Genomic DNA, 8,490 nt, shown 5'->3' on the forward strand with positions numbered 1-8,490 from the left:
CAGCAGAACATAAATCAGAGATATAACTAAAATGAAAATCCTATCACTCTATCAGAAATCACGAGTGGCCAATGAATAAGCGTGCTAAAGAAAGGATGGTCAGGTGGGACACTGAGAAAAACAGAAGACATACAAATAAAAAAAACTCATTAGAGCAGAAGCCAATTCTGTAGAAATCCAGAGTAAGAAAAAGTTGTTTTCTTTCACTTGCTTTTCTTTGAGCTGCCACGGCTTCTAACACTTTCCAGCATGAGAAAATAAAGACTTGTTGCTCTCCTCTCCCCAAGGCAGGCTTGGAAAACAAATTTCCTAGTTAACCTGCCAAAGCAGAAGATGTGACAGCAGCCGAGTGTCCCTCTGCCCTGCTCAGAGGATGACTCAATGGAAATCAGCCCTCAAGAAACGTGTTGTCATCCTTCAGTCAGTGCAACCAAGTAGGAACAAATTCCTCACCTTAAAAGCCAAGGCTTCCAAGGCAGCCACAGTTCAATACAATACTGTATAACAGAGGAACATCACCAAAACATTTTGGTGAAAAAAACCAGCTTATTTTCAACCCCTTTTTTCAATTTTTAATACGATTAATAAAAATGTATCTACTTTAACGAGATTATAAAAGTCACTTCCCGAGAGCTTTAAAGTAGCACAAAAGAACAGGATACTCACGTGTGCTAAGTGAAGTGAAGTAAGAACTGGGGAAAACAAGAGCAACATTTCAATTGTTCAAGCCAACCAAACACACAACTCAAAGCCAAACATCAACCATAACCAGTCTGCTACAAGAACAGAGGAACATCCATGTGCATGTGTGCAACTGGGTCTCAAACTTGCATCCAGTTCAAATACTTCTAGAAGCATCAGGTACACGGTATATCCCCATTTGCTTTATCTTGTCACAAAAGGAGGAATTTTCTCCACTTTCCACTTCAGTCTAAGCCATTATTCCCGATACTTTAACATCAAATGAAAGACGGGATACTGGGTCCCCCCGTAAAGCAACACCCTTTACACGGTCAGTCAAGCCCAAGCTGTGCCTTTGCTTTTCAAACTCACCGCTTCTATCAGTACTTACAGACAAAAAAAGCACTATTTGGGCATTATATACACTAAATAATCCACAAGCTCTGCAGTTCCAAACTGGGTCCCTCGTATTCTGTTAATTTATTTTAATGAAGTGATGCTTCTGATTGCCATGTATTTGCTGGTAACAAGACATTGACATCAATTTTTTTTCTCTTCTGTGAGCTGACATTACTTAATTCCTCAAAAATCCTGGCTGACCTGAAGGAAACCTACTCAAGGCTCTCATTATCCACAAATGCTATCATCTTTTTTTCTCTGCTGCATTATTCCACATCAATAAATACATAAGGAGCAGAGCAATGCATTATACTGAGTAACATACCCAGATCACTTCAAGTGTCTGCAAGCATAAGGTCACCTATCTTACATGAAGTGCCATTGAATAGGCACAAACTTCCATAATAAAAGGTAATTTACAAAGTGGAATAAATTCTAGCAACTAAATACTCTTATACTAAAGAAAAATGGTAAGGTGATCCTGAAACAAATCAGGACAACTCTGCTCCTATGCTGTTTCTGCTATCAAGGTCCAAAACAATCACACCACCTTCACTGTAGCATTGGGTTTGACTAAAGAGCTGTGCAGAAGTACTTGGGGCAAAGGATAAGGCTGGGATATGGGTTATAAATATTAGCATTTTATTAGTGGCTGAGTGGGGAACAGAGAGCAACCATGTAAAATTGACACAGCTGCACAGAGGCCCAGAGAACCTACAAACTAAGCAGAACACATTGATTTTGCTAGTTTAGATTAAAAGCGTGGGGGAAACCTGCCCACAACATCCCAAGGATCTCTGAGGGTGGCGAGGGTCACCTAAAATTGTTGCTTATTTAAGTTTTTATTAATCTCTTGAGAGCAATTTCTTCTTCTCTCTTCAAGGTATTCCATATGAAACACTCCTGAAAATGTGAAGTATATATTTAAATACATATATACACACATACACATGGTCTATTATTAGGGTCCTTTGCAAGGACCTAATAATAGAAATGTCCATAATAATAACGTATAAGGCAATGATAAGAGCCTGGGATGTAAAGCATGCTTTAAGGTATGTGCATTGCTGCCACAGAATTGCTATACACTAAGTCAACACAGAGAAATCAGGCAAGCCTATCACCTTCATCTTCAGGGAATTCAAGTGTTTGCTTTCAGTTATTCTAAATCTAACAAATAAAAACCAAACCACAGCAGCGGAAACTCTGCTCCTGAACCCATCTTGTCATTCTACTGAGTAGCTTCTAGAACTAGGAGCAGATGCCAGAACAAGCAAACGCCACGTATCAGTATTAGCTGCAGTTTTTGTTCTCTTAAAAAAAAAATAAATTATAAAATACATGCTTAATTATCCAGGATTGTTTGTTGCTTCATATTATACACAGCTGCATGGTTTACTAAGCAGAGTATTCACATGGTAACTTTCAGTATATCACAATTATAAACTGTCACCACTAGAAAAACAAATAAAGAATGTTTCTTATACAGTTGGTGTTGCAGTTGGCTTTTTGTCTGTTATCTGCTAACAAACACCACAATTTACTTGTAAACAAAGGATTCTTCAGATCAAACGCAGAAAGTATGTCACTGGAGAAGCCCTGTGTTTTAACCTCTAAGCTCAGGGAAAGCCATCCTTTCCCAATTACAAGCACCGCAACGATCTCTGCTCAAAGCTGCGCTACCTGGGACCTCCAGGGAATATTCGTGCTCAGGATCAGATTTTAACACAGACTACGTGTTCCTTGTGTACTTGCTCAACTGCGCCGTCATTTTTCATCCAGAGCAGAGCACAGATTTAACATCAGCAGCAGCATTTCTGAAAGGCAACTCATCTCTCCCAACACTCTTAGAAATTCCGCAATAAATCACGTTTAATTAGTTTGTGCCTTTTTTTTTTTTTCCTGGCAGTCTGGAATCCAACAGAGAAGGGGTTTCCAACTTTAATTTTGCAAAGAGACGCTTAGAATAAGCTGACAGAAAATACAAACCACCACATCCCCACTGGAAGCTGTTTGGAGTTATCTGCTCGCTGACACACCAGCATTCCTGCCTGTAGATGGCCTGTTACCGTTGTGTATCCAGCGGCTCCTATTTCCACTGCCTTGTTTGAAGAACTTCCCTCTTCCCACATACCTTCCATCTCCAGGGACGGATCACACAGGGACACTAAACCTTGCCCGTAAACAACACGAGTTTTGATACTCCTGTTTCCAAAGGATCCTCCACCGCTCCACGCTGCCGTTCAGTGGCACAGAGACGATCACCGAGGCACAAACCCTCTGGGCAACGCTTGAGAAACTCTTTGCCTCGCTGGTGTTTTGCACAGCTGAGATTTACACAGGGCTCTCTGCTGGCTGCCTCTGCTATTTATTTTATTTGCTGCACGCTGAAGGCTACTGCAAACAAATGGGACTTCGATAACTTGTGGCATGTAGCACAAACCCATCCCAGTGCGCTGGGACACTGTTTCCAGACTCAACAACCCGTTAACCACATCCTCGGTGGAGAGATAGGATGTTCTCCCAGGGCGTCCCAAACTGCCACTCATGCTGCTCACAGAGGTCACTCCATCTTCCCTCATGTCTTTCCTTTTGAGGGGAGTGGTAGACTACACTGAGAAAAGCACTGCGGAGAATAATTTGTTTTATTCAGCTGTGTTTGGGCTCTGGGCCTTTTATGTAATTATATGTATTTAGTAAGAATTAAGATCCTCACACTACAAATATTTATTCATACTGTAAACCTTGGTTCTGCACTAGCACTCACCAGACTGACAACTTACATTTTTGAGGGAAAAAGACAATTATACTCATTAGAAAGTTCATGAATACAACCACACACGTGCAGAAGTTTGCTGCATCATCTGTATGTATTTTCTTGCACAGATTTATGAACTGCCTAAGTTTGATTGCCCTTAACTGCTTCTTTCTCTCAAAGGACATTAAAAAAAAAAAAAATCTATGAAGTGAAGAGAAAAAAACATAAATATTTTGATCAGAAAAAGTTATAATAGAGAAATCTTCTTTCGGTTCACTAAAAACCACACATAGAGAAAAAAAAGGCATTAGGATAAATGCACTTCAGATTGGAAGTTACAGACTTTTCCAAGAGTAAAGATAAAATGCTTGCAGTATGGAGTTACAGCTCTGAGCTTCTTGGCTATAGCAGAATATCAGCTTATTTTGGCTGCTAACTTCCTTCATTTCTTATCCTTTGGCCAGTATGAAAAACTCCTCTCACTGCTGTCCCAGCAGTGACCTTAAACCCAAACCAGATGAGCCCCGATGGTTCAGAAATAAAATTAAAAAAATAAAATCAAAATTGAAAAATATATATTAACTTCTACACAGATCCTGAGTTACATTTATAAGAGTATAAGAGCAGCTTAAAGATACTGAACTGGGAAGAACAACACGCAGCACTTCTGGGGCAGCAGACGTTTCTGCCACAGCAGGGTCCCTATACAACCACAAATCACAACTGCTTTAAAACTAACGAGAGGGAACCACAAAGTGCTGAAGATTAAGAGAAAAGCACTAACAGACTGCTTCTGTGCGAGACCCGAAATGACCCCGGGAACACCGCCAAGAATCATTTTCTTACTGGTAGCACCGGCAGCATATTCTCTTACAGCTGAGAAAGACACACAGGTGGTAGGTGAGCGAGACCAGCAGTGGACAGGGTGAGAGGAACAAGATGCCTCCAGCCAGGAGGCAGCCCTCTGCCCATTCCTGAGGTTTATGGAAGCGATGCCCTTATCTGGATTTCCAGCCAAGCACACATTGTGTCATCCACGTCCAGAACCAGCCGCTCCCCATCAGAATGGAGCTGAGCCCCAGACCAGGGGCAGGCATCGAGGCACTGCCAGGCCTGGCAGTCTCAACCTTTTTTAAGCAAGCTCTGCTGCCAACAAAGTTGAAAGATAGGGTTCTTCACTTGAAAAATCCGTAGAAGTCTGAAATCCCATTACCTAGCACATTGTTAAACTCGAGTTAGACTGGTTTGGCACCTTTCAGGAACGTACTAGCTCAGCCCTGGGTTCCACAGGGTAAGTGGTTAGGGGATACAGCAGATGTGGTCAGGAGACAGGGAACTGGGACACGTGAATCCTCTTCTCGCAAATCTAGCACGGAGCTCAAACAGCAAAGAGAAAAAACCCCAAGTAAACAAAAACCAGCCGACAAGAAACTCCAATCTCTCCCTCCCTTAGTTCCCCCGTCCGTGATGGGGTAACTACCACTTTAAAGAGTTAGACCAGTACTTTTAGATACTCAAAGGACACAAAGAAATGCAAATGAAATACAAAATTACTAATATGGAGAGAGGCAGGCTTGCCCCGCGCCTTCTATTCTACAAATATAGATGGGATAAATGGTTTGTTACATTTAACTCCAAGCCGCGCTACCTTCGCCAAAACCTTATTTAAATAGAACATTTCTGAGAACCGGGAAAGGGGGGAGGGATGCAGCTGTGGTCCTAACCTAAGAGAGGTTAAGCTTTTAAAAGAGTTGTTCTTTTTTTCGCTCCGTCTGCTGGTCGCATGCCATTTTAAAAAGGTGTCTGGCAGGCAAAATAAAAAGTTTCCAGGGCTTTCCTTCCCAAAGCCGCCTCTGCCAGGAGCCGGGCGGGGAAGGACGGGGCCGGGAAAAAGACGGTCGCGCCTTTCTCCGGCTTTTTCCTCCAACGTACCCGCTGGATCCAGGCGTTTCGGAGGCAGGGGAGCCCCCCTCTCCTCGGTTCCTCCACCTGCCCGCACCCCGGTCCGGGGCAGCGGGGCCGCCGAGCGGGGCGCGGCTGCGGCGGGCACACACCGCACACACCCGCGGTGCCGCCGGGCCCCGCCAGCACCGGCCGCTCCCGCACCGACCCGGCGGGCGGGCAGGGAGGGCGGTGGCGATGACAGCGGCGGGGCCGGCAGCCCCCCGGGACAGCCGGGCGGTGCTGGAGCGCCCGTCCCGCCGCCAGCCCCGAGCAGGGCGCGCCGGGGCCGCTCCCGCCCGCCCGCCGGGCGCTCCCCGAGGCGGGGGGAGCCGGAGGGGGCGCGCACGGAAACTTTCCACCGAGCGCGGCCGCGGTCCCGCCGCCGAACAAAAGAGCCGGGACCGGCAGCGGCGCCGCGGGGCGGGGGACGCCGCTCCCGGGCGCTCCGAGCCGAGCGGAGCCGCGGGGCTCCCCCCCCCAATCCCTCCCCGCCCAGGACCCGCTTCCCCCGCAGCGCCGCCGCGTCCTTACCTGCGGGAGGGCGGTGCGGGGCGCCGGGCGGCCAGTCCCGGTTAGCTGGAGCGAGTGCCGGGAGGGCTCGGCGGGGATTCCGCCATGTCAGTGATGTCGGCACCACATGGGGCCCCGGCCGGCCCACGCTACCGCGCACTCTGGAGTAGCGGCTCCCGCCGAAAAGGCGGCCGAGGCGGGCGTGGGGCGCCGGCCCGCCCGCTCCCGCCCCCGGCCCCGGACCGAGCCCGCCCCGCCCCGCCCCGGGACGGCCCCGCCGCTGCCTCCGCCCGCCGGGGGCGGGCGAGACCAGAGGGGCGGGCGCTGCTGCTCCGCTCCGCTCACCCCCCCTCACCCCTCACGTCGTGCCCCGTCAGCCCCGCGTCCCTGCCGGTTCGCTCGTCCTTACTTAGAATCGCGGAATAATGGAATCACCGAGTCATAGGAAAGGTTGGGAGGGATCTCAGAGATCACCCAGTCCAGCCGCCAACCCCGCAGTACCGTCGTAACCCCTAAACCACCTCACCCAGACGCCTCTTGAGCACCCGCAGGGATGGTGACTTCACCACCTCCCCGGGCAACCTATTCCAAGCCTGACCACCCCAACAGTGAAATTTTTGTTTTTTTCTAATAGCTAATCTGAATCTCCCCGGTCTCAGCTTTGGGCCATTTCTTCTGGTCCTCTCACTGCAGGCGTGGCAGAAGAGATCGGCCGTCACCTCACTACAGCCTCCGTTCAAATAGTTGTGGAGAGCAATGAGATCCCCTCTGAGCCTCCTCTTCTCGAGACTGAACAAACCCAGCTCTCCCAGCCATTCCTCCTAAGACATGTTTTCTAAACCTTTCCCTAAGGGATACTGAATATCACCCCTGGGCCATACATCACCCACCCAGCCTCCTCCTGCCCACCCAGTGGCCCCCACCACCCTGGCAAGCAAGAAAAAAAATCACCCTGGTGGCTGTGATGGACATTGTACCAGTCATCACCAAAATGCTATTTCTGAGGGGGAGGCCCCTCATCCAAGCAGTTTCAGGCTGGGTTCACTGTGTCAGAAGACCAGGGCTTCTACATGTGTCCCCTCTTTGGTATCTGCTGTAGGTTGCCCACGGTCCCACCAGTGTCGTCATTCCTGTGTTCCCATCAGTTAAGAGTGAGCAGAAGAAGCTCTAGGCAATGTTTTCTGAGGCTAAAGAAAAGCTCTGACTTATTAAACTGTGCAACTCTAAAGAAGAGGAATTTATCCCCTGCCTCTGGAAGAGAGCTCTGAAGAGCCACGGTGGTCATTCACCTCTCAACACTGCATCCAAGCCATGTGGGAATCATGACTGGAGCTTTAATCTGGTTACAGAAAAAGCTTAAAATAGGATTCAGCCTCACCCCCACCACAGATCACCGCCACTCTATGAAGGGCCTTTTCATTTGGCCTTGGTCCTTCGGGTAGCCAACCTCCCTCTGCAGGAGTTCATTGCTCACACGTCCTGTGCTCTGCCTTCTCTCCATTGCTATCTTCGTCAGTGTTATTTTTCCTGATAGCTTTTGTCATTGATTGATCCACTTTATCCACCAGAGCAAGATTTCCTTTCAGAAACTGGAAAACCCTCGGGAGTCTGAGGCAGCCCAGGTGTATTTTCATCAGCTTCCATTACAATATCAATAGAAACATTTTTCCCATAGGACTCCTTCATGTTCTACTTCTCATTGAAACACTTTTTGGCATAAAAGCTCTGTAAAACCAAAGCATCATGGCCAACTAGGCTGGGTTTGGTTTTTTTTTTCTAGATGACCAAAACAGAGAAAAATGAAAATAAAGTTATCTGAAATAGATAATTCCTATGAAAACAACAAATAGGCATTTTCTCATGGGAAAGATTTTTCAAAGTGAAATGGTTGGCCAGCACTAAGTATTGTTTGTCGTTAATTGCAAAAACTTTTGTAATGCATAAAATCTAAAAGTAGAAAAATGTTTTGTTTTATTAGTGACCCAAAACACGCAGACTTTTTGATGGTCCTGGATGGAGTTACAGAGCAGATGAGATTAATTTATTCACTAGGGTGGTAAAGCCTTTACTTGGTCTCATTGATTGTTTTAAGAAAAAAAAAAAAAGATAGAGAAAAAGGACAGTGGTGTAGAAAGGAAAAAGAATCACTGAGTCGAGCTGGAAAATTAAAAACAAAAAAAAGATAAAATTTAAATTGA

At 46.8% G+C, this 8,490-nt stretch overlaps 1 protein-coding gene across 1 annotated transcript in view; it reads right to left on the minus strand.

The window, feature by feature from the left end:
- Nucleotides 1–6,451, minus strand: part of FNDC3B (fibronectin type III domain containing 3B) — a 196,332-nt gene extending 189,881 nt beyond the window's left edge. Inside the window, exon 1 of the mRNA XM_027891324.1 lies at nucleotides 6,314–6,451. The gene's annotated coding sequence lies outside the window, so the exon portion shown is untranslated. The remainder of the gene's footprint in view (nucleotides 1–6,313) is intronic.
- Nucleotides 6,452–8,490: the final 2,039 nt, after the last annotated feature.

Source organism: Empidonax traillii, unplaced genomic scaffold, assembly GCF_003031625.1.
Source record: "Empidonax traillii isolate 1590-97213 ecotype Southwest subspecies unplaced genomic scaffold, ASM303162v1 scaffold319:size813200, whole genome shotgun sequence".
In the NCBI taxonomy this organism is placed as follows: Eukaryota; Metazoa; Chordata; class Aves; order Passeriformes; family Tyrannidae; genus Empidonax; species Empidonax traillii.